Raw genomic sequence first — 27,541 nt, 5'->3', positions numbered from 1 at the left:
AGAATGACTTGGAAGCCAGGGGAGGCCATCAACACAAATCAGAGAAACCTTGGATCAGGAATTTTATCTGACTCTGAGCTACATTCAAGGGTTTGTTTTTCAAATTATGGGGATGAGAACTGAAGGAATGAGACAATTTTCTAAGCGCACACGTCTTCTCTGTTGCTGTCATCTTTGTGTCCCCTCTGTATCACCTGAATGTCCTTTCTTCCCAAAAATGTAGTCAAGAAAAGGAAAGCAATAAAAAGCACATTGACCGATGCATGTCTTTTAATGTTCAGATGCTTTGAAAGTACATTTTTTTCTCCCCAAAATGTTTTTAAGGTCAAGGGGCCAAAGGACCCTGAGTGAGCTTAAAGATTTAGAGCATCCAACAAATTAAAGTCTTTCCTCTAACATGTCTATTAGAGTCTTCGAGTCTTTAATATAATTTAAAGCAATTGTCCCTGTCAGGAGGTCTAACATTTTGCACAGTTACACTGAAATAGTTGACCTGCCTGAGGAAACGAGAAGAATTTCAAGGGTACATTTCAAGACCCTGTTTCTGTTGATAATAGTGTTCCAGAATTTATATTTATTAATATTGCTTTATTTTGGTCAGACTCCCACAGGAAATCCTGAGGAGTGTACGTTTCTGGCATTTTTTTTTTATCTTAGATGTTCCATCCCTTTGGTCTTGTACCCTGACTGCTCGACTGAAGAGGACCTTTGAAAGCCTCTGCTCTTTAATAGAGCTGAGGATGACAACAAGCAGGAACTTCAACACTCGAGGAAGACAATCTATCTACTTTCTTCAGTTATCATTAAAATGTCTTTTAGACATAGGTCATAACTGGAAACCTATAAATGATGTCTGTGTAGTAAGCACTTCCCACAGAGCTGGAGTCCCCAGTGATTAAAATTTATCACATTGTTCTTATGGTTACAAATACTGCTGATATGTGTCATTACTTAGAAAGTACTATTCATAACATTTTGATTTCAGTCCAAATAGGGTGTTTTTTTTCTGAATTTCCCATAAAATGCTCTTGATCTTTTTCTTAAAAGGTTTAATCCACTTCTCCTTTGAAAGAACAAAGAAAAGAGGTTGATTGTTCTCCAGTTTAAGTTTTGTGTAGTCTGATATATTTATTGCCTGGTGGGATGCATCTAATTTTCCACTGGCTTTGCTGAGAGAGTAATTAGGATAGAACTTAATCCTTTGCAACCTGCAGGGTCTAAGCTTTTACATGACTTAATTAAAAGTTACGTTGTTATATATGTAGCTCCATTAAAATGATATGTAGCTACAAGACCTCATATTTGAGCAGGGCTTTGTTTTCCCAAAATGTATGCTTTGAATGGACAAATTTGCTCTTTAGTTAGACAACACAGTACACATTGAAATGCTTTGGAGGAAGCCCTCAATATGGGGTGAGTTTACTGGAACATAGGATAACAGGACAGTCTCCATTTTAGTCTCCTGGAGAGCTAAAGATGGAGCTCTTTCTGCATGGTTATCTGACTCTTATGCATTTTGCCACACTCCCAAGGGGTTATATCTTAGGGCACAAGCTAAATGCAGAGGGTCAACTCTTCCTGGGTATCCTACCTGGAATGCAGTGAACTGAACTGGCTGGCATTATTGAGAAGACTGTGCAGGCAATCCATCTCTTATTTTTCTACCTAAAGTTTCATTATCTAAACAACAATTTGAGATAACCCTAGCTGGACAAGTCTGGCTCGAGTTTTTGCAACTGATCTCTAAATCTGGAATTCAGTGTACCTCGTAATAACATTAAGATGAGAAAGAAAAGGAAGCAAGATACAAAGAAAATTTGATACCAAGTTTTTTTATTTAAGGAATAAATCAAAATTCTTAGTGTGATTTTGATTCCTAGTTATACAAAGTCCAATGCATGCACCATATCCTAGTCATCTAATCATCTAATAGCATAGCTATTATACACACTTGTACTATAATTTAATGTTCTACAGTATTTTACAAAAGATGCAATTTGAAGATGCCCACAAATTTTACCACGCAATTTTAGAGATAGATGGAAAAGGAAAAGCAAGCATTTTCTGTTGGAATTCTACAGACAAGAGTATTGGAGGGTTAAGTAGACAAATTGCCAGATCTAGGATTTTTTTTTATTATTTTCAAAACAAAATGTACTAGTTCTTTCCATTGCTGACATACTTGGCTCCATGTAACTTTTGGAGCAAATCTTTTTGTATAATTATCTTGCAGCTTAAAGTCATTATGTGGTGGGAACAAAAAAAGGGGGTGGGGTAGAAAAAAAGCCAGCTGGTGGCTAGCAAAAATGAAATAGAGGGGGAATTATTAGGAGGAAAAAAAAACAGAGAAATCAGAAAATTGATTCCATTAATCATTGAAACAAACTCTAAGGGATGGACTTACTTATTTTGTCATGTGTGTATTTTATTATATAAAATATTCCTGGAAAGAAGTATTTGTTATCCAGAGATTTTTCACTATAGGTTAAAAGGCCAGAAAGAGACAATGATACATAAGTGTAAGCAACATAAAACTTCTGAGTGTGATGAAATGTTATAGCTAATGTACGTTAGGAACTCTATTTTTTTATTTGGCACTGGGGACTGAACACAAGACCTTGGACATACTACACAAATGCTCTACAACTAAGCTACATCCCAGAATCCCAGATCCAGAAATTGCTTTGGTCAGGGTTTTAGATGTTTGGGGTTTTTGTATTTGTTTTTATTTTCATATTGTTTTGTTGTTGTTGTTTTGTTGTTTTGTTGTTTGTTTGGGGAGGTTTTGTAACTCATTTTCCCTGTGTCCTTTTATACTGAGGGTTATATTGAAAAAGACACATATGTAGACAAGAGGACCCAATAACCACAAACAAGCTTCATGCCTTTGATATCTGAGCATCAAAATTGAAATTTCCATCAACTCAACCATTTGCTTTACCTACATGATAGTAAAAGCTAGTTTTATGGGGTTTTCTGTTTGTTTTTTTAATGTCACCATATTTCCTAAAATAACTATTTTAGAACATATGCATACCAGAGAATATATGCAAATATTCCAAATAGCCACAGAAACTTAGAATAGCAAATTTAGAAGGGCCACAAGTTTATAGACCTAGTTTGAATATGTAAATCATCTCTCTTCAGCCCTTCCAGGTAAAAGATGGCAGACCATTCTGTCTGTGAAGAACTGCTTCCAAGGTCATTCTTATATGGAAACATCTATATATCCATTCTTGTATACATTCAACATCAGAAAACATAAATCTTTTCCTCTTTAATATATATACGTGTGTGTGTGTGTGTGTGTGTGTGTGTGTGTGTGTGTGTGTAAATAATTTTTCAGGGCCAAGGACTAAAAAGGGCCTTGCATGTGCTAGGCAAATGCTCTGCTACTGAACTAAACCCAAAACCTCAACATTTTCCTTTTTAACAATAAAGCTCTTCTCTCCTTCAGGCCAAATATTTTCTATTCCAATAGTTGTTCTTTTTTTTAATTATTTGTTCTTTTTTTATATACATGACAGTAGAATGTATCTGGACATATTTTATATATGGAGAATAACTTGCCATTCTTGAGGTTGTACATGATGTGGAGTTACCTTGGTTGTATATTTACATATGAACATAGCAAAATTATGTGTGATTCATTCTACTATCTTTCCTATTCCCATCTGCCTTCCCTTCCCTTCATTCCCCTTTGTCTAATCCAATGAACTTCTATTCTTCCTTCCCCCAACCCTTATTGTGTGCTAACATCCACACCACCAGAGAGAACATTCTGCTTTTGGTTTTTTGGGATTGACTTATTTTACTTCTTTTGACATGATTTCATATTCTCTCAACAAGCCCAGACAACAGGCTCTTAAAGTGCAGCACTTAGATATGAACTCAGGATTTAAAAAAAAAATGAATTTGACCATTGCACTGTGAGATGCAGATCAGGGTTCTCATGTTTTCCTCAACCTACCAAGTTTTCTGTGAAACTAACCTAAATACTAGTAAGTTAATAGCAGTCCTGCTGCTCTGTCGACTTATACTGAATGCACTATTACCTACAAGCCTTAGGACATTGTTTTTATCATTTTCAATGCAAACTATTTTCCCAGTTGGTTTTCTGAGCTCAGATTAAGCTGTATATGCTTATGCTGTATTCCTATTGAATTCATCCTGTGATGTTCAACAAGTTATTCAGCATGTCACGCTTATTTGGAGCCTAGTGTCATCATCATCAGATTCAGTAAGACTCCAGCTCATTTGACAAGATGTCTCCCAAATCATTGAAAACAGCATTGGGAAACCACCCCATTCCAATATGTTGCATTCTCCCTCTCATCAAAAATATGCTTTCCTAACCCTTAACCCATTCTTGCTGACATTTAGATCTTTTCTCAAGAAAAGCACAATTTCAAACACACCATGATTAAAAAATTAGCGTACTCTTTATGAACTGTAATCCATGAGCACTAATAAAAATTTATTTTTAAAATAGCACAGCATATCTACCAAAGGAAAAAATAATTCAGAGAAACATAATGAATCAAAGTCATTCATGATGACCAACATCTACTTTGTTATTTGTTCTTTCTTTCTCTGATAGTGTTGCTGATGATACTCAGATTGTGTTTACCATAGTTAGATTTTTGTCTTTCCTTAATCTCAACTAAAGCAAAGTGTGGTATAAGCAAAAGACAATGAAATATTCAATCAAATAAAAATTAAAACATAGCAAATTCCCCAATACAAATAGAATTTTGTATCTAATTTGTATCAAAACGTGCTTCTTGTTCTAAGGCTTTTATAGAATTTAGTGCCTTTGTTCATTAGATACAATTGAAATCAGAATAAAGTAATATCATTGGTGAAATGAAATGATTATACTAACTTTCCCCAGAAGTGCACACACACTAACCATAAAGAAGTCTTTGCCTTTAACTAAAATGTACGATCATCAAAATGCTTGAGCAGCCATACGTGTAGGAGTGATAGGACTCTCACATATTTATGAGCAGCCTTAAATCCTTTCTGGGGCAAAAAGAAAAGTCAACAAAGACACAGCCCCATATTTAATGAGGAGGGACAGAGGAATCTAAATTGGTCTGCAGTCACCACTTTCACCAACCATTTTATTTTCCAAATGTTATATTGAAATGTTCAGATGTCTCCGTTGAACGAATTCTCCAAGTGTAGGGAGGTGGGCTTTATGGCTCTGTGACCCAGAGACACTGGGCATCATTAAGCATAAATACAATAATAAGATATCTTTTAAAGCAATTGATTACTCTTAAAACTTCAGTAAATATAAAAAATGCTACTTGCCATCCTCAGGGTGATTCTCAGTTGTGCCCGTCTCATGCCTTCCTCTGTGGCTCTGGAGAAGAATTTCATGTTACTGAGTCAGAACAGAATATCTTTGATTTAGTTTAGAAAGGATTTATATGTGGATAAGACAATTCCATTTGTCTTTTTTGCCTCACTTAAAATTTAAACAGGAAACACATATATACTGTATATATGATATAAATGTGTCTGTTTTTTATCCTGCTGGTTTTATTTAAATTTCCCCTCTCTAACCCAGCATTTCGTCTTCTATACATATCTTTCATGTCAAAAAAGTAGAATCAGACATTAGGAATTTATTTAAAAGTTTGTTGTAAGTCATTTTGCTTTATGAATGAACAAAAAAAGTTCATTTCATTAGAGTCAATACTTTGTTCAAATTAATTTTTACTCAGAATTGGAACAAAGTATCCCATTCATTGTATAGGATAATCCTGCTTTTCCTCCTATTTACCCAGCACATGACAAAGACTAGCTCCTCCATAATTAAGCCTTAACATGTCTCTCTAGCAATCCCCCAGCATTGCACATCACATTCCAACAGGCCCAAATGCGTAGTATGACTCCATTTAGCTAATTAAATTTCCAGATGTCCAGTTAAATTTGAATTTATGACAAATAAAATATTTAAGTATATTCCAAATCTTGCATAGGATAACATGATTTTTTTGTGTGTATCTGAAGTTTGAGTGACCTATAATTATCTGGCAACCTACAAAAAAACCCTCCAGGCCACTGTTTCAAGCCATTTCTTGCAGGCTGCCCTCCTCTCCATCTCAGATGTCCTGCTATGCCTTATCAACAAGGAAAACCCAGTTCAATGGATTTTTGTTTCTCTTTCATAATGTCCTGACCAACATGCTGCACCCCCACCCCAGCACAGCTGATCCCTCCCTCTCTTGTGCTGCGAGTGTGCCTGGGACACTAAGAGTCATTGTGTCCTCACCCACGTGTGCGTTTGGACATGTAGCCAGTGGTGTGCAACTGGCTTTCCTCATTGCATTCCCAAGCAGCAGACCTCTCAGGGGACCTTCCAAAGGGAGAAGAGCAAAGAGCCAGAGCCAGCAAGACTGGAGACTGTGGACAACTCATTTAGACTCTAGGCACCTGAAATTACTCATCTACATTTTTTAAAAAATAGGTCATCCCTGGTCAAATATTGTTGCAAGTTAAATTAAGTTGTTTATATAGAAAGGACCTGTCACCAAGTACAGATCACCAAAACAGTTATCTTTTAATCCCAGAATCTTTGTTATACTAAAGATTCCTTTCAGTTACAATGTCTTTTTCTCTGTTTGTCTCTTTGTGTATATCTCTGTCTCTCATAATCTGGAGAGAACTTCAATTTCAATTTTTCAGTTAAGTTTTAAATTTACCTAATGTACTTAATTAAAAGAGGGTAACCTCCATTTTTTGTATATTTTATTTGCTTTTACCATCTTACCCCAAATTCTGATTCAATTTCTTGCTTCTAGATTTCCTTCTTTTATAGTTAAATGAGGCTTCCAACCAGAATATATTAAAAGAGCAAAACTCTCCTCCCAAGAGCTTACAAAGAGAGTTTCTAAAAATTACTCTTGTCTCATCTGTCTGACTCACATTTATCTAAAAATAAAAGGAAAACTAGGAGAAAAAATAAACGAACAGAGGATAACGTGCAGCCTCATGTCTCTGAGTCAGATAACAAGATAATTTTCCTGCTTGCTCTATATTTCACTTTACTTTTCAAAATGACCTTTCCAACCCCTGACCCTATCACTAGAATATAAATCCATTAATGAGGAATCTTTTCTTCCCTTGTCCTTTTTCATATCAATTGCAGCAAGACACTAGACTGTCCTTTGAGTTCATTCACTTTATAGCTATTAAAAAGAAAATATAGTCTGGAGACAGCCTGTCGCCAATTGGTTAAGCACAACATGGGGGAATAAATTCCTGACTTTTTAGCTTTTATCTGCCTCTGGTTTTCTATGTAAAACCTAGGAAATTTTCCAAATATCAGTTTCTAAATCTGTGAAATGGGTGAACCATTTAAAAAATACCTCCCTCATCTATGGTACTTTTTAGCAGAAAAAGCTCCTGAAGCATTGGTGTTTTATAGTTAATAGTTTTCAAAATAGACTTGCCTAACTTTGGTACCTATGTGCTTTTATGTCATTGTTCATTAGACTCTATGAAATAACAATAATAATATTGGTAATATGCAGTGGTTAGCATACTTTTCTATGGAAGTACACATATTTTAATATAACTTTAAAAGCTACAGAAACTAAAGAAAGAAAAGAAGGAATGGAGGGAGGAAGGGAGGAAGGAAAGAAGGGGAAAAGGAGGAAGGAAGGGAAGAAGAAAGGACACTAATCACTGAGAAAAATATACAGGTTATCTCAGAAAATTGGCAGATTTCTCAAGAGACACATTTGGGGATGCTATTCCATTCAATCCCCATTTGATTGTTTATTCATCAGATTTCAAGTGAGAAAGTAAAGCTCTGTGACAGACTTCTGAGATACATTTCCTAGTTTCCTAATTATGAGACTATACCAGTAAAATTTATTAAATTTATAATTCAAGGGTTAATAGATCACTGTTCCTAAATGAGTCCTCTAATAATTTTGTTAATATTAGCATTCACTGAGATTTGCTGCCTTTCTGGCAACATTTTCACTTATGTGGTAGTACAACTTTCTCCTAAAGATGCAAGTCATTTTCTGTCAACATTATGCATGCCCCCTGATAGTTAATACGTATCAGGAATGTAACTGAGTCTCCCAACAAGAGCCATAACAATGGCAATGACAACTGAGTTCTGAGGAAGACTTTTCAACTTGAGTCAGCACCCCAAAGAACACTTTGCAGAACTCAGAGATTGTGTTTTTCCCCACATTCTAAAATTCTTTTTTTATATAAGCTAATATTTTTTATTTATTTTTTAAAATAAATGACAGTGTAATACATTACAATTCATATTAAGCATATAAAGCACAATTTTTCATACCTCTGGTTGTATATAAAGTATGTTCACACCAATTTGTGTCTTCATAGATATACTTTGGATAATGATGTCCATCAGATTCCTCCATCATTGCTAACCTTCTGCCTCCTTCCTTCCCCTCTCACCCCTCTGACCAATCTAGAGTTCATCTATTCCTAAGTTTCTTCTCAGCAAAAGAAACAATATGTGAGGTGAATAGAGAGCCTACATCTTGGGAGCAAATTTTTACCCCTCACACATCAGATAGAGCATTAATCTCTAGGGTACATAAAGAACTCATTAAAAAAAAAATAATCTAATCAATAAATGGGCCAAAGAACTGAATAGACACTTCTCAGAAGAGAATATTTAATCAAGGCCAACAAATAGATGAAAAAATGTTCATCATCTTTAGCAATTAGAGAAATGCAAATCAAAACTACTCTTAAGATTTTATCTCACTCCAGTCAGAATGGCAGCTATTATGAAGACAAACAACAATAAGTGTTGGAGAGGATGTGGGGGAAAAGGTACACTCATACATTGCTGGTGGGACTGCAAATTGGTGCAGTCGATATGGAAAGCAGTATGGGGATTCCTTGGAAATCTGGGAATGCAACCACCATTTGACCCAGCTATCTGTCTCATTGGTCTATACCTAAAGGACTTAAAAACAGCATTTTACAGGCACACAGCCACATTATTGTTTATAGCAGCACAATTCACAGTAGCTAAACTGTGGAACCAACCTAGACGCCCTTCAGTAGATGAATAGATTTTTTAAATGTGGCATATATACACAATGGAATATTACTCAGCCATAAAAGGGAATAAAATCGTGGCATTTACAGGTAAATGAATGGAGTTGGAGAAGATAATGCTAAGTGAAGTTAGCCAATCCCAAAAAAACAAATGCTGAATGTTCTCTCTGATATAAGGTTACTGACTCACAGTGGGGTAGGGAGAGGGATTATGGGAGGAAAAGACAAACTCTAGATAGGTCAGGGATTGTGTTATGTCCCTCAGATATACTTGCCCAAGGTTTGTTTTTTCTTTTTCTTTTTTCTTTTTTTGCTTTTTTTTTCTTTCAAAGTTTGCCTTTTTATAACAGCTCTGCCTTCCCCCAGCTAAACCATCAGAGCCCTGAGTGCAGGAACCACATCCATCTTGTTCATATCCTTACATTTAGCACAGCACCTGGTCTGTAGTCAGCATGCAATAAATGCTGAATAAACTTTCTCAACACATTTTTCCATTTGATCCACCCGTCTCGTGCCCATTTCATAACTTCAGATTCAATTTTAGGATCCGTGACTATGTGTGAACTGTTATTCCACGGCACGTGCATTTCTCATTATCTCCTTGCTCGGTAGAAAGATAGGGAATGTAGCATCACAATCAAGCAGATCTTAGGATAGGTGCAAGGAAAAGATGAGGGAAAAAAGACAAAGTTCATTTTAAATTTTAAAATGAAAATTTATTCCAGCTTAACTTTGACTATGACTTTGATTTTTAAAAACTTATTTGTGCAATTTATCTTTAAAGAAAGATTTAAACAGAAAAAAAAATCAAGTTATAAGAAAAGCTTCCTGTGGGAGCAATAGTGGAGTGTAAACCCTCCTGGAACATTGCCAAAGTCCCAGTGATATTCCTTGTTTGCAAAGTTAACTATCGTGAGTTCCCAAAATCTTCAAAGTCCTTCCTAATCTTCAAGTCACCTGATGTTAAGGGGGTCTATGAAGAAGGCTAATCAAGTCACCCTAATCAAAGTGCTCAAGTGCTGTTCTGGTTTTAATGTGAGGTAGTAGTATTTATTGTTTGCCTATTCTGTGCAGTGGTGTAGTGCATTTCTTCCTCTTCCAGCTGGATATCACAGTCATAAACTTCATGTAATGAAAATCTCAAAGCCTCCCCCAGAATATCCATAAGATGACACTCAGTGAGATATAATCCATGCTAAGAAAAGATAAGCAATACTTTGAGATTCAGGCCTAAGGGTCTCATGGGCATCTTATGCAATGATTCTTGAGAGCTGTTTCTGTGAATGAGGATATCTATGTGACTATTTTTTTAAAGTGAAACAAAATTTATGCAGGAGTATACAACTCTTTGCTTTTCAAGATGGCTTAAGAATTTCATCAGGGAGGCCACCTTTACCCATATACACTGGAGTGGCAAATGGTGGTGCTCCACCCCCACAGAGGTCTTACCAACACAGACTACAGGGACACACAAGGAGTAGAGAGGAAGGTTAAATTAGCTGGTTCAACCCAGAGTAATCAAAAACGTTTTATAACTTCATCATCTCACATCTAAGCATATTTTTTCCAACAGAAGAAGAGATCTTGAGGTAATACATTACCATGCATACCAGCAGAGTATCTTGAAGACCCAGCACAGGCAATGCTGTGACACCGTGAAGCCTTTGAAGACAACCTGAGCACCATGTTCATCAGAATTGTCATATATTGCAAGCAGGAATCATGAAAATAAGCCCTTATCTTAGTCCTAAAGGTGATCTAAGAAAAATCAGGAAGACAATCTTAAAGAGAGGAAATACAGTTTTACTACACCCCTTGAATTGCTTCTGTAATAAGCATACATCATTTTGCAAAAATAGCAAAAACATTATTAAACGGAAAAAAAAGAAAGGACAGGAAAAGAAGGGAAGGGAGAAGGAAAGAAAGGAACGAGGGGTTACATTCCATGCCCCTTTACCATGGATACTCATAGGAGGCTGGGGATTGCATAATTAGAGGCCATAACTCAATGCATTTAATCATAAGGCACATCCTCATTTCTGAACACAGATACTTGATCTCTGAATACTGCAGCTATGGAGGTTAGCATAGAATCTTTATTCAGCCTTCGTCTTCCCTTTGTTCTTCAAAAATTCACTTTGGGTTCTGAAAGACAAAGCGATGGCAAGAGGAAAAAGAACTCCTTATGACCTAGGAGGAAAAGAAGAGGAGACTCAAGAGGCTTTCTGCACTAGTGGGAAATGATCACTCTTGACCTCTTTCTGTCTCCCTGCAGAGGCTCATGGCTCTTTGTAGACATAACTAGAGAGATTAGACAGTTTCTCCCATATTTCCAGGTCAAGAGAGCAAGGCTAGAGTTGTTCAGATATTTACTGAATGCCTAATAAGCACAAAACATAGCACTTGGCACTACAGGGATCCAAAGAAATAAAAGATAGGGTTCCCACTGGAACAAGAAGAAATATATAAGCAAAATTTAGATGATAAATTAACAGCAAAACAAGATTTCACAAGCTTATTGCAAAAGACAAGAATACAAGCCATGAAAGCTTTCTTGAACAATGTGATATATTTAAAATGTCCTGCTTTCTTTTAAAATGAATTACCTACATCTGTTAAATATACATACAAACACACACACACAACCACCAATGTGTTAAAATAAAGTTGAAAAATTCAGGAATAATAAAAACATGAATTTTAAATAAGAAGAAAGAAGAGATTAAGAACAGGAGGCATTTATTGAGTGTTTTTACTATGTTCCAGGTACTATGCTAAGTGCTGTAAATGCATTTTCTCAATTCTTGCAACAAATTAATGGGATAGGGATTGTTTCCATTTTAAAACTGACTTAGAAAGGTTTAAATTATTAAACTTAGAAAGGTTTAAGTAATTTACCTGAGATGTCACAACTAACTGATATTTCTGCTGCACTCTACAGTGTATTAGCAAATTTAGTCTGTCAGCATTGTACAAAGTTTGTTCTCAGAGAAGAAACCATTTTGCAACAAACTTATGAGCACTATAGAGTTGGGTTAATTATTCACATAAAAGGACAATTATTATAAGAAAGATTCAAATGTGTATTGGTATACTGGGTAATGAATAGAATTTACTGTGAAAATGGTTTTGAGGGATGTTAGAAGCAATTTGTAAAGAAAAGCATATGGGTAGATCATTTATATTGTATCACTAAACTCTTATTGAACACTTACTGTGTGCAAGTTCATTCTTTTATGAACATGGTATGACAAATAAAATAAATCAAATCTCTGCCTTCAAGAAGCTAATAATAATCTGGTTGAGGTATGGAGTGGTCGGGAAGAGAGGTAGGAAGGAGACAGATAGGAAGTGCTGTGGAGCTATGGACAAAGCAATGTGGAGAAACAGGGGTGGACCTCAAAGTTCTCCCCTGAGAGTGCTGGAAAGGGCTTCACTAGGTCATAGTTGATTTGTCCCTAAACAGGTTGGCATACTTTGCCTGAAAACCAAAAGGCTCAGGGCGTTTCTGACCAAGAATCAAGGAGGTTCAAAGGCATGAGGACTGAGGCAAGGTTTTCCATATGAAGGTGAACACCTCTGAAATGGTGCAATATCAGGAACTCCTTCAGGTGAACTTAGCCACTACCTGCAAGAAAACAGTGAAGTAGGGGAAAGGCAAGAGCAGGTAAGGAAGAGGGAGAGAAAAGGAAGAAATGTTAAGAAAGTATGTCTGATCCCAGCGAACCAGGAGAACCCAATGCTTTTCCTTTGTACCTTAGAAAAAGGCATTGCATTCATTCTATCGTGCAACCCAGAAATGGAGACATCACGTGTGCCTCCTATTCACTCACTCCCTGCACATCATCAATCATCCAGTCCATCAATTCCACCTCCTAAACCTCTCTCCTCTTCACTCACTTCTCTACAGCCTCCGTGCTACTAAATTAGGAAAACCCTCTGCATCTTCTTGAACTTGTTCAGTAGCCTATTAACTCTGCGCTACCAGCTGCTCCTTCTTTTAGCCAGTGGGATCTTTTTAAAAACAGAAATGTGTTCAAACATGTCACTATTTTAGAAGCTTTCCAATACCCTCATGACAAAATTTGTGGTTCACAAAGTTTTCTCCAGCCTCTGCTTATGCTGCTACCCCAGCTCCCAGCTGCACCATTGCCTGTAAACCACAGCACTCTGATTTCCTAAAGCTGAGTTTTTTTCCTTTCCTCAAATACTCCACTACCTATCTTTCCAGACATCTGTGCATGCCGTTTTACGGATCTGAAATGTTCTTTTCTCAGTTTCACCAGTATAACTCCAGTTCATCTTTGGAGTCTCAACTAACCTACCACCTCTTCTAGGAAGTTCTCTCTGATGTTTACAGCTGGATCATGCATTCTTTCTCCATGACTACATAACACATTGTTCTTTCTCTTTCCCAGCACTTAGAAATGTGCAATCACCTATTCACTTATCTTATTCCCAAATAGATCTTCAATTCCAAAGAGTAAGACAGCATCTATCTCATTCATTTTATGTCCCCTAACAGCTGAAGCATATCAAACCAGTAAATAAATGACAGAATGAATCTTACTCTAGGCCAATACTGAAAGTGAATAAAATCTTGGTAAATAACAGTGGATGAATCAAATTAGATTCAGCTACCAACTTCATGACCAAACCAAGAGGGCTATTGGGATTAGTCAGCATTGATCAAGCAGGCTTCAGGCAAACGAAGCTCAGAGATGCCGAGGTGTTTTGTTTATATGCATCTGCTGTGTAATTCAGTAAAAGACAAAAAAAAAAATTAAAAATGGAGTGTACATTCGGGACTAGGGAATGTTCCTTTCACAGCTAGGGTCCAAAATGTGAGTTATACAAATAGAAAGAGCTGGAATGGAAGGGTTGGGCCAAGTTGGGGGTTAGATAATAATATGATTTAGCAGATTGGAGAAATAGCAGAATTTGGCTTTTAGTTCTCTATTGTAAGACAGTACCTAAAGAGTGAGACAACCTGTCATGAGCAGGCAATATGAACTTAGGGTTTACTCCATAAGATAATATGTACTATGTATTTCGAAGACATGAAAGACCCTAGCTTTATTATCTCCTAAATTCAAATAAACTCTTTTCCCCTCTCCTGCATTTTGCACCTACCTGGACTTTTTTCATTCTTTCACAGTAATCATCTTTCAGAGCCCTTGTATTGGTTTGAAAAAAAAAAAACAGTGATGGAGGCAGAATGAACTATGTGGATTCATAAGGCTATGAATACATTTGGTGTAATAAAAATTCAAATAAGTATCGGGTATGGGGAAAGGGCAGAAGAGAGGTCAGGAAAAGGCAGGAGACAGAGAAGTGCAATGACACCTGATGACAATGTCAGTAGACCATGTCGCACCTGGTTTAAGATCGGGGTCTTGCCTGGGCTGTTGATTGGCCTACTTGTCCATCTAGAGGTAGGAAAAGTTGGTCATTATCTGGACTTCAAATTGTGTATAAAGTCTGACAACACTTTCTGGTTTTCGAGAATAATTTAAGCTTTTCTGAACTTTTTTAGGTAAAAGCACACTTGCAGCAACACTGGAAGCTGTCCAGCTGTAGGACAAATCAAAGAGCTTTCTCTAAAAAAGCCCTGAGCCGGATACCTCAGCTTTGGATAAGTACTAGTGGGAGAAAGGCAAGGACCCTGTTTCTGGAAATCTTCAAACCCGGTCTGAGTAAAAGCAGATCCATTGACCCTTTGGGGAGAAGCTTAAGACTCAAGAATGAAAAGAAGTGCATAGTCCATGAATAATAATTTTTTATTTTTGTACATTGAGAATATAGAACAGTTTACAGTTATGAGCCATAAAGATAATTCTTAAGCAAGAATTTCTTCCTTAATTGACTTGTCTGAATATTCACTCTCCCTTCCCCCAAAAAATAAACCAAAGTATTACTGGCTCTGGCAGTTTTATACTAAAATGCAAGGTTATATATAATCCGGGAAACCCTAAGATAAGCACATCCTTCCTAATTGCCTCTTTCTAGGTTATGTTTCTTGTAACTCCTTGAGTTAAAGGCTCAAGGCATAATTTTGGGATATTTATCATATTTTATGCCTCTAACTCTGCAATGTTGGTCCTCATGGGACCCATTCTAGGAAAGGTGATGGAAACACAGGCTAAGTGAATCCCCCCTTCCTTGACCAACCACACTAGCTGCCAATTCTCCAGTGTCACCAGCTTAGATGGCTATTGTCCCTCCTTTGTTAAATGACTGTGTTTTTTTCCATTTTATAATTATAGTGTTAATAAAAAATATAAAACTTGTCCTAAACAAAAATGTCCTGCACAAAAAAATCACCTGTTTGCCTTCAAGTTTCATGTTTATTTTGCATTTTTTTTCTTCTTTTAAAAAGTGTTCACATGAGTTTTAATATTTTTTATAAATTTTAAAAATGTCATCAACCTGAAATTTTATAATGTTGAAAGCAAATGCAAGGTGGAGTTATATAAATCTCAAATATTATTTAAGTAAACATCAGTACATAGTTAAAAAAATTTAAAAGACTTAAAGCTTTAAAATTTCTAAGTTTATAATTTCTAGAAATACTTTTTTTGAGAATGATTTCTTTTTTTTATTGATTGTTCAAAACATTACAGAGCTCATGATATATCATCTTTCATACATTAGACTCAATTGGGTTTTGAACTCCCATTTTTACCCCAAATACAGATTGCAGAATCACATCTGTTACATACTCACATTATTACATAATGGCATATTAGTGACTGTTGTATTCTGCTACCTTTCCTATCCCCTACTATCCCCCCTCCCCTCCCCTCCCCTCCCATCTTCCCTCTCTACCTCCTCTGCTGTTGTTCAATTCTCTCCCCTTTTTCCCCCTCCCCCTTGCCCCTCATAACCTCTTATAATTTTGTGTATCATTGAAGGTCTCCTACCATTTCCATATGCTTTCCCTTCTCTCTCCCTTTCTCTCCCCCCATTCGTCTTTGTTTACTATTAGTCTTTTCCAGAACAGGAAGGAAAAGCATGAGGAAAAGTCTAGAAATACTTTAGAATAATCCTTCCTACTTAAAGATTTCAAAGGGTTTGACTGAATTGTGAAATATTCAGACCATAATAAATCAGACTAAAAGGGAATAAAAACTAAATCATCTGATTTTGTGTCTTAAGCTATTGAGAATTGATGTCAACTTGGGAAAATATAAATTATTGAGTGTCACCTTATACTCAATTTTACCCAGCTCTCATTTGATACATTATCAGATGGCAAAAATTATATGCAGAGAACAATCTTTTTCTGTTCTTTATGTCCATAATAGTAGTCCTCCTTAACCAGTTTGTGATTTTTCTTTCAGCCATTTTAATATTTCACACTCTAAAAATATTAAACAGGAAGTTATACAAATAGATAATAAATGTCAAATTGCCCAGCATTCTAAGTAATATAATTAAATCTCACACTGTCTATCTCCATCCTACCTGGGACAGGAATCATACCTTTCTCCATTGTGCTCACACCTATTAGTCACTTGTTATCTGTCTCAAATATCAGATCAACCCTCACAGTACTGCAATGCTTGAGTTCAAGTGACCTTTATTTTACTAATAATGGCACCAATGCACAAAAATAATGATGCTGGTAATTTTAAATATGGTATAGTTGCTTGATTTTATTATTGTTTTTAATTTTGTATTATACCTAATTCATAGAATAAATTTGATCATAGATATGTGTGTATAGAAAAAAGTGTGCATGTGTAGTTTTGTATTATCCTCAATTTTAGCCGTTCACTGTACATATTGGAACATATCCCCTGTGGATGAAGAAGAAGTAGTGAATTCCCATGGATATCAACATTAAAGTGTTACAGCCTAAAGCCCAAAGAACTATATCTGCTTTCTGGAAAAATTTTTTTCTCCTGTATTAGCCAGTTTTTTGTCACTGTGATAAAATGCTTGACAAAAACAACTTAAAGGAGGACAGATTTACTTGGAATCATGGTTCCAGAGGATTCAGTCCATGGCCAGTTGGCTTCCTTATTTCTGGAATGTGGTGAGGCAGAACATCAATGCAGAAGAGTATGGCTGAGAAAAACTGCTCACCTTATGGAAACAGGGTAGAAGAAAGAAGAGGGGATGGGGAAAAATACACTCCCCAAGGGCAAAACCTCAAGGACCCACACCCTCCAAATAGGTTCCACCTTCCAAATTTTTCACCACCTCCCAATAGTCCATTCAAGTATGGATTCCTTAATGGATTAATACATTGATGAGGTCAGAGCCCTCCTAATGCAATCACTTCTCAACATCCCACCTCTGAATAATAATGCTTTGGGAACCAAGCCTTCAACACATGAGTCTTTGGGAAACACTTCATATCCAAACCATATAAACCCTCTATTCTGCATCTATTCCTATTTCTTGTTCCATGTTACAATAACCACAATTATTCTGAGAACTTCTCATGTCAACTTCTGCCTCTGTAGCTTATGCTTTAATAAAATAGTCTTCTCTTCTTCCTTCAGTACCTATTTACTGTGTGCTTATGTTGTTAGCCTGTGGGTTAGGTGCTGAGGACACAGAAGTAAGTAGATTTAGTTCCTGTCCTCAGTAAATAGGTATTCTCAAAAGTCATTCACCCCCTCTAAAGCCTAGTATCTTCACCTATAAAATAAGGTAATAATAATTACTCTATAAGTTATTGTGAGGATTAAATGGAAAAACAATTTTAAACACTTGATAAAATGCTTTGGCAAATACTTAACTCTCATTTTATTCCCTAGGTGCTATAATAGAGGAAATTCAACAAAAGATGTAGTGTTTGAATCATGTCTTGGATAATATCATTCTTCAAAGGGAAGGTGATGGAAAACATTCTAGATATTGGGAATATCCAGTCTGAACACAGGCAACATGAAAGAGCATTTACATCCCGTATTTGAAAGAAGTGGAAAGTTATTCCATTAAGCTAAGAACAAGAAAGATATGAAACCAGAAAGCTAGGCTGGTGTAATGAATTCATTTCTGCAGAACACAAAGAACCAACAGGGACTCAAAATAAGAAAATAGCATGATTCTACTGGAATAGGGGTAAAATCATTGTGGTTTGCTAATGAAGAATGAGTTTGTGCTGCTGGAGCTTCAAACAGTGAAGTCAAACAAGAGATTTCCCAGATCAAATAAAAAACTATGTCTGAACTAAGATAATGGCACTTATTGAATGATGAAGGATGAGTTTTTAAAATATTTTAGGCGTATCATCTTCCATAGGTGATCACTGACTGAACCTTAGTATTCACATCGATGGTTATGGAGATAGGGAAACATAATTTAGACAGGGAAAAAATCCCAAGAGACTACCTATCCTAAGAGGGCAGGGCAAAAAGAAGGAACCAATGCAGAATCTGTGAAGAAAGGGTATAAATGCAGAGAATACTCTATTTGGAGTCAGGAGAACAGAGAGTTCCAAAAAGAAGAAATTAAAGATACATGCCAATATCATAGAAAGTTCAAGAAAGAGAACTTGGAGAAAGTTGGTTCAATCTTCTAGGCCAGGATTGAGAACGAGAGAGAATGTACCACCTCTACTCCAGTTGGATTTGAGGAAGGGGTGTCTTCAGAGCAAACTAGTGTTTTGTTTAAGTTGAGAAAACAGAAGTAGCCCTCTAAAGAAAGTTCAACAATGTCAGAGAAATGTAAAGATCCAGTGTTCCAGTGGGAATGATTAGGTGGAGAGCCACGAGGTGAAGAGGGGAGAAGTCACCAGACCACCAGGAAAGAACAAGACTGGACTACATAGAGATAAGAGTATGAGAAGATTAATGGTGAGGGAACTCTGGCTCTTTTTATCTTTTTCTTAATTGAAATAATTTTCAGCACTTTGAATTCCTTTCTGATATCTCATTAACTTAGTAATTTAATGCTTTGGCTGCTCTTCAGTTCTACCCTGTTAAGGCAATATGCCAATCTAAGCAGCGTTGATGCCAACCACCATCCTGAGAAAGCACAGTCAAGTTGGTCCACAATTGCAAAAGCTTTTCCTCTCAGATTGAAAGCTGCCTCTGTGAGCTTCTCACTTGTCAGCTCTGCATTTAGTGACAGTCTTGATATGCTTCATAGATATGTTTAGAGTGGATTCTGATCATTGTCCAAGCAAGGAAAACCTAAATCTGCATTATTCTAATCCAACTGCTTATCTTTGTAAAACACATAAATAACTGTTACTTACTAGTCAAGACAAGATGTTATCCTGCAGGAGCTGCCTGAAACTTCATCATCACCATACAAAAAAAGCTGGCACAGTCTAGGTGTGCCCCTTGTAGTTATTCAATAAACTAAGAAAAAGATCGAGTAAACCACAAGTCTACATTGAAAGATAAAGTTCCAAAAATTGTTCTTGTCACCAGATATGCCTTGTTGAGGACCCTGTTTTCTTTCGCCAAGATGCTGAGTCTAATATTTTACAGCCAGCTTTTTCAGCAGTCCTGTGGTTAGAGGAAAAAGATGTACTGCTATAGTAACCACATTTGGAATCACAGCAGGAATAATTTAATCAACATGGCATGAAGGATATTGCTGAATTGAGCAGTTTACTCTAGTGGTCAAATTAGTAAACGAATTATCAAGGTCATCATTAATATGTGTACCCAAGTATGGTGGGTTTAACACATGCCCCTCCTCCCAATTCCTTGATGCTCCTATCAAAAAGTAGATTCTATGTCCCATACCCTCAAAACCAGAAAAACTTATGGATTACAGCCAATAAAGTGTGATGTGATTGCAAGACTAAGTCAGAAAAGGCCACACAGCTTTTCTTGGGACACTCTGAAGTCTGACTACCTTAAAACCATCATACCAGAAACTACATGTGTAGGCACTCAGCTGAATTTCAGTTAGCTCCCAGTGAACAACCCACATCAGTTGCTAGCTATATAAAAGACTCATCGTGAACATCCAGCCCTACTGAACTTTCAGGCTAATATGGGCCTGCATATAGGAGATTCCAAGAGAGAATCATCCCTCCAAGGACTTTCCAAATTCCTAATCCACAAAATTGAGAGCAAAACAAAAATGTTGTTTCAATTAGATAAGTTTAAAAATAAATTGTTTCACAGCAATAGTAACAAAAACAGAATTTGCTTTCTGGAAGTAGAATACTGCTAAAAATTTACAACAACCCCCCACACCACCACCACCACCAAATGCATCAACTTTGAGACTCCCTATTGAGTAGTGAGCAAAACTGGAAAAGCCTTGAGGAGACTATTTTAAAAGTCGAATGGCCTTTTAAGAGAGTGCCAGTGAGAGCTTAAAGGTAGATCCTTTCTCTACAATGAGAAAGTTAGCTAAACTCTTGCCAGCAGAATCAAGGAAAATAGAAAATTTGCATCATGAACATCGTATTTTCTGACCTTAAAATATACTACAAAGCTATAGAAATCAAAATAGCATGGTACTGGCATAAAAACAGGCACAGAACAATGGAACAGAATAGAGTGACCAGAAATAACCCCAGGATTTACAACCCACTCACTCTTAACAAAGGAGCCAAAAACATACATTGGAGAAATCATGTTCTTTTTAATAAATGATGCTGGAGAAACTGGATATTCACACACAGAAGATTGAAACTTAACCCCTACCTTTCACTCTGTACAAAGATCAACTCAAAATGAATCAAAGACCTCTAGATTATGGAAATATTAGAAGAAAATATAGGGGAAACTCTTGAAGACACTGGTACAGTCAGTGATTTTTTTGTTTTTTAGTAAAACCCTCAGAAGCATAAATAACAAAAGAAAAAAATAGACAAAATGATTATATTGAACTAAGAAGCATCTTTACACAAAGGAAAATATCAACAGAGTGAAGAGACTGACCTATAGAATGGAAAAAAATTATAAAATATTCATCTGAAAAATAATTAACATTTTTATAATAATCCTTACAAAAAATCAGTAACAAAAATGTCCTATTGAAAAATTAGCAAATTATACAAAGAGACATTTCTCAAAACAATACATTCAAATAACCAAAACATTTATGAAAAATGCTCAATATCACTAGCAATTAGCTAAGTGCAAACCAAAATCACAAAATGGTGTATTTATTTCTCCAAGTTAGAATGATCATTAGCCAAAAGAAAAAAATAACCAATGTTGTTTAAGTATGTAGAGAAAAGGGAACTTTTATTCACTGTTAGTGGGAATATAAATTAGTACAGACTCTATGGATAACAGTATCGAGGTTTCTCTGAAATCTAAATATAGATCTACCATATGATCCAACTATCTCAGTTATGGGTATATATCCAAAGGAGATGACATCAGTGTACCAGAAATACCTACATGCTCATATTTATTGCTGTGTAGTTCACAATAACTAAGTTGTAGAATCAACTTAGATGCCCATCAACAGATTAAAGACAATGTAAAGTGTGTACACAGTGTAATATTATTCATCCCTAGAAAGAATGAAATCCTGTCATTTGCAACAAAATTGGTGGAACTAGAGAAAATTATGTTAAGTAAATAGGTCAGACATAGAAAGATAGAAAATGATCTCTCATATATGAATGCTTAAAAAAGTTAAATTGAATGTAACATAGTGATTAACAGAGGATGAGAAAGGAGGGGGAAGACATAAAAGAGGTTGTATCACAGGTACCAAACAGAGTTAGATAAAAATGATAAGTGCTAGTGTTTAATAGTACAATGCAGTGACTATATTTCACAATAATGGTATGAATAACTAGAAAAGAAGGGCTCAAATATCCCAACACAAAGTAATAATAAAGAGATAAATATAATCAACATATATTCTATACATGTATTAATTGATCAGCATGTATCCTATACATGTGTTACTATATCATATGACCACTGAAAAAAGGTTCAGTTACTGTGTTAACCCATTTTTTTTAATGTTCAAGGACTGGAAATGCTAATACTGCTCTTTGATTATTGTAGACTCTATACATGTATTTATTTATCATATTGTACCCCATAAATGTGTACAATTAAACTAACAATTAATAAAAATGTGCTTTAAAAGAAAAGAAAATGTGTATTAAAAAAGTTTAGAAATGAGAAAAACATCTATTTTTTTAAATATTATTGGAAATTTGCTGCTTCTGATAGCTTTTCAATATTACCAATAAAATACATGCAAAAGTCAGAAAAGAGAAAAACACAGTGTACACCATGAACTGGTAGATCTGGCAAAGAAGCTACCTACATAGAATTCAAAAGGAAAAAAGGTCAACTTATTTATTTTAAGCACATATCTAAGGCGTGCAAAGAGCAAACTATGGGAAAGGAAACATATTTCAGAATTGCTTCTCTACACTAGAGAAAATAGTAAAACTTGGTGGGGTGAGGTGGAGTGATGGGAGCAGCAGACACAACTGTTCAAGAAATATGTCAAGTCACTTCAGCAAATTTCATACAGGAGCATACCCTCGGCAGAAAAGAACTGACTATTCTGACCTTCCTGCTTTCTCCTAGTCAGTGAGAAAAGATCATATTGTCACATATTTTTATATGATGTGTTATTGGATTCAAAAACCAGGACACATATCAAAATGTTAACAAGGCCTCCACTAAGAAACAGGATGAGTGGGTGAGGCGGTCGAAATTTTTATTTTTTATTGCATTCTCACTTGTTTGATTTTTATTTTTTAACCAAGAGCTTTTGTTATTTTAATATAATTTTTTACACTTTAAAAAAATTTTTTTAAATAGCAACTGTATCAAGAACAACATTGCCAATGGTTTAACTGCTATGCCCTGCTTTCTCTTGAACAATTAAAGCTGTCAGGATTGTTGCCGTGAAATTGTTTCTGTAAGGTGTAGCAGCCTTTGTCATTCAGGCAGTATTCAATGACACAGCTTGGTTTCTGACTTCGAAGTAGAGGGTATTGTGTTCATCAAAATTACAGTTCTTCCATTTTTACCCCGTATACAGATTGCTGTGTCACATCAGTTACATTTCCATAGTTCATAACCCACTTGAATCAATCTGTGAAATATGGTATAATAAGAACTATGTAATGTTTTGAACAACCAACAATAAAATAATTAAAAAAAAATTACAGTTCTTCATACACACTTTGAACATGGGTTGAAATCACCCATCACAAGCCTTTTTGATTGTTCTTTTAAGAGTAATGTTATTTTTACTTTCAAACTCCCTTAGGATGTATTTTATGGTGAAAAATTTAACTAATTTCTTCAGTTGGAAATGTGTTCTTAACATTTACTGTGCATTTTTTTAATGAAAGAAAATGTAAAAAAAAATACAGAACTTCATATCAAAATATGGGAATCTAAGCCAAAATTCAAATTTTAAAAAATTGCACCTCGAATTTGAAATTCCAGATGCCTAAAAAATTATTTTAGGTGGAAAGTATTTTTTAATTTCTGGTAAGTTTTACCTTTAAGCCTACTTTCAACTTCACTGAGTTTGGTTTCAAGCCAACTTGGACTAAAGTGTGAAACAGAATGGCAAAAAGTCAGTAATTCACATTTCAGACTTAGACATGTGACCTAGTAGGACTCAGCTGGAGAGGAGAAAATGTCCAAAGGTCTAGGATCTTAAAAAAAAAAAAAAAAAAAAAAAAAAAAAAAAAAAAACTCTAAATTTTGGATGATGGCAAATTCTAATGGTTTACCCTTGATTCAAAAATATAAGCACTCAGAAGATTTCTAAGCCTATACTCAAAATATTTTGTAGCTATTAAATTGATTCACCATCTCTAGCAGTCAGAGAAATGCAAATCAAAACCACCCTATGATACCATCTCACTCCAGTAAGATTGGCAGCCACTATGAAGTCAAACAACAACAAGTGCTGGAGAGGATGTGGGGAAAAGGGTACACTTGTACATTGCTGGTGGGACTGCAAATTGGTGCGGCCAATTTGGAAAGCAGTTTGGAGATTCCTGGGAAAGCTGGGAATGGAACCACCATTTGACCCTGCTATTGCCCTTCTTGGACTATTCCCTGAAGACCTTAAAAGAGCATGCTACAGGGATACTGCCACATCGATGTTCATAGCAGCACAATTCACAATAGCTAGACTGTGGAACCGACCCAGATGCCCTTCAATAGATGAATGGATAAAAAAAATGTGGCATTTATACACCTTGGAATATTACGCAGCACTAAAAAATGTCAAAATCATGGAATTTGCAGGAAAATGGATGGCACTAGAGCAGATTATGCTTAGTGAAGCTAGCCAATCCCTAAAAAACAGATACCAAATGTCTTCTTTGATATAATGAGAGCAACTATGAACAGAGTAGGGAGGAAGAGCAGGAAGAAAAGATTAACTTTAAACAGAGACATGAGATGGGAGGGAAAGGGAGAGAAAAGGGAAATTGCATGGAAATGAAGGGAGACCCTCATTGCTATACAAAATTACATATAAGAGGTTGTGAGGAGAATGGGAAAATAAACAAGGAGAGAAATGAATTACAGTAGATGGGGTAGAGAGAGGAGATGGGAGGGAAGAGGAGGGGGGATAGTAGGGGATAGGAAAGGTAGCAGAATACAACAATTACTAATAGGGCATTATGTAAAATTGTGGATGTGTAACCGATGTGATTCTGCAATCTGCATTTGGGGTAAAATTCGGAGTTCATAACCCACTTCAATCTAATGTATGAAATATGATATGTCAAGAGCTTTGTAATGTTGTGAACAACCAATAAAAAATTTTTAAAAAAAGAACATTAAAATTTAAAAAATAATAATAAATAAATTGATTCATATGCAAGTTACATTTTCTCTTTTAAACTAAAGTACATATATAATATACAAGTATATTTATACATGTATATGTAACCCAAAGTCACTTTAGAATTCACCTTCTACTAATATGGAATGAAATGTAGCCCAATAAAAAACATGATTCAAGTGCCTGAAAACAATATTAGAACTGACCTGTTTGTAGTAATATCAACCACATATTTATACATCTAATTGTTTCAACAATACCACCTAAAATAATAAAAAAACATTCTTTGGATTTTGTGCATTACTTTTCTAGTTCAAAGGCGGTGTACAGCACAACAAAACTATAGCATCTAACTATATTATACTTTATTTACAGTACAATGTCCAAAAACCTGTTTCCAGAATAATGAGAGACCTTGTTGCAGATAAAAATAAAAAGTGTAAACTTGAAAAAAAATAGTAATGTAATGCCTGGTAGAAGCATTTACAAATATATCACATTATTTTACAAAGCAGGTAATATAGACAAGTAATAGATCGGAGACAAATAAGTTTTATTACTAAAAATATTAAATAGAATTTGTGGTTGCCAAATTCCAGAATTTGCAATGTATCAAACTACTGCAGTCTGCACTGTGGGAAATAATAAAAATATGAATATTTTTTTAAAACTCTATATCTGTTTGGCAAAGGTACACATATATTCATGATATATTGATTCACTTAATTTAATTCATCCATACTCAATCTTGCTCACAAGTCTAAAACAGAAAATTTTTGCTATTAATAAACAAAGTGTTATTCATCTCTCATATTCTGCAAAGAATTTGAGAGACAGAAAGTTAGTAGAATCATGCTTCTAATATAGGCAAGAAATCATCCAAGGGAAAATGCTACACATTGCAAATAAATAGAATGGATAATAAAAGAGAAAGAAAAGATAGCAAGATTGCCAAGATGTGCTTATGTATTTATCCAAGTAACACACCTTAACACAATTAGCACTTTATATTTATTATTTCATTGGTTTTTTTTCAATCACAACCTTAAGAAAACTTATAATTACCCATGTTCCACAAATGAGGTCAAGGAAGCTCACAGAAAATTAAGTGGCACCACCAGAAACCCAGGACAGGTCACCTTAGAAGTCTAAAGTCTGTGCTCTATGCATTAATCAAGCTCCCCAACAACCTGATCAATTTTATGCCCATTTCCAGTTTGTCTGACCTTAAGAAGACTTGGAATTGCACCAATACTTCTTCTCTTTTGTAGGATTGGCACCAGAAAGCAATTGACCCATGAGCCTAGTTTTTTCTGAAGTATCACTGGAACACAGTAAAACCATTTTGGAAATCAGAATCAAGTGTGCATTTTGTGTTTCCTAGGGGGGATAAAAAACAGCTTTAATGTTGGTCACTTGTCAAATAGTATCACTTCATGAACATTCTTTTCAACAATGGGCAGTAGTGTATATGAGAACTGTTGCCTTTCTTCAACAGAAAAGAATGGGTCATTGTCACCTTGAGATCCTATCCCGTGTGATTGTTTTCCTCTCTGACTTAGGCCATGAGGAAATCTTTCAGGGATTGAATATAACCAAGGTTTCCTATGGCTGTGGGAAAGGTTGCCAGGCCGGGGAAACTAACTTTATGAGAGAACTCATGTACACACATTTATTTTAATGCAAGTTAAATATTCCTTTTAAGGATTCTAAATTCCTTTCTTTCATCCCTGAGAATATGAACTCATTTCTGACATTCAGAAGAAGTGAAACTTTTCACATGCAACTACATATTTTCTTGTCTGATTTGCCTTTTTTTCAATAATAACTGAATTCTATGCTGATAATTTGGTGCTCTTATGATATGATTAACAATTACAGATAATCACAGTAAAACACATTCTTAATAAGCAATGATGCCTAAATTTAGACTAATTCTAGAAATGAGCACAGAAGTTCATCAAGAACATCTGCTAATAGCAAAAGCTAGGCTCCATTTTCGTTTCTAGTTTTGAAGAAGTACAGAATATAATGGAATGAACACGAAGATTCCTACCACCCAGAATTTAAAATTTTTTTAACATTCAGTCTCGTTTATTGAAAGATTTTTTTTGCACGTATATTTAAAGTCATGACCTGAGTAATATAATCCTGTTTCATAATGGAAGAGAATGAAGGATAAAGGGAGAGGGGGATGGAGAAGTAATGAGGAGGATAAAGAAAGAAAAAGAAGGAAAAATGCAAGAAGAGAGTGGGGATGACAGCAGAGTGGGAAGGAAACCAAAGGAAGAGGTAACATTGAAAAACACAGATAACACTGAAGACCTCTTGGGCCACCATTGTCATTCCATTTCACATCACTCTCCGAGTTTGACGTGTATCCTCTGGCTCTGAGTTTTATTCCATTATTTATTCCTGTGATTTATTCCATTATTCTAACAACAAACCTAGCACCCTTTCACTCATCACCTCACTGCTCTGCATGGTCACTTGAGGGCCAGTCTTTTTTTTTTAATATATATATATATGTATTAGATTAGTTAGAGTACTTTAGAGAAACAAACAATAGAATAATTTATCTCTATCTATGTTAGAGAGAGGTATTTTTTTCCATCTTTTTTTTTATTGGATGTTCACAACATTACAAAGCTCTTGACCAATCATATTTCATACATTAGAATCTAGTGGGTTATGAACTCCCATTTTTACCCCAAATACAGATTGCAGAATCACATCGGTTACA

This window comes from Spermophilus citellus (assembly GCF_964194105.1).
Source record: "Spermophilus citellus genome assembly, chromosome: 5".
Taxonomy (NCBI): domain Eukaryota; kingdom Metazoa; phylum Chordata; class Mammalia; order Rodentia; family Sciuridae; genus Spermophilus; species Spermophilus citellus.
Note: the sequence above shows the minus strand (reverse complement) of the source record.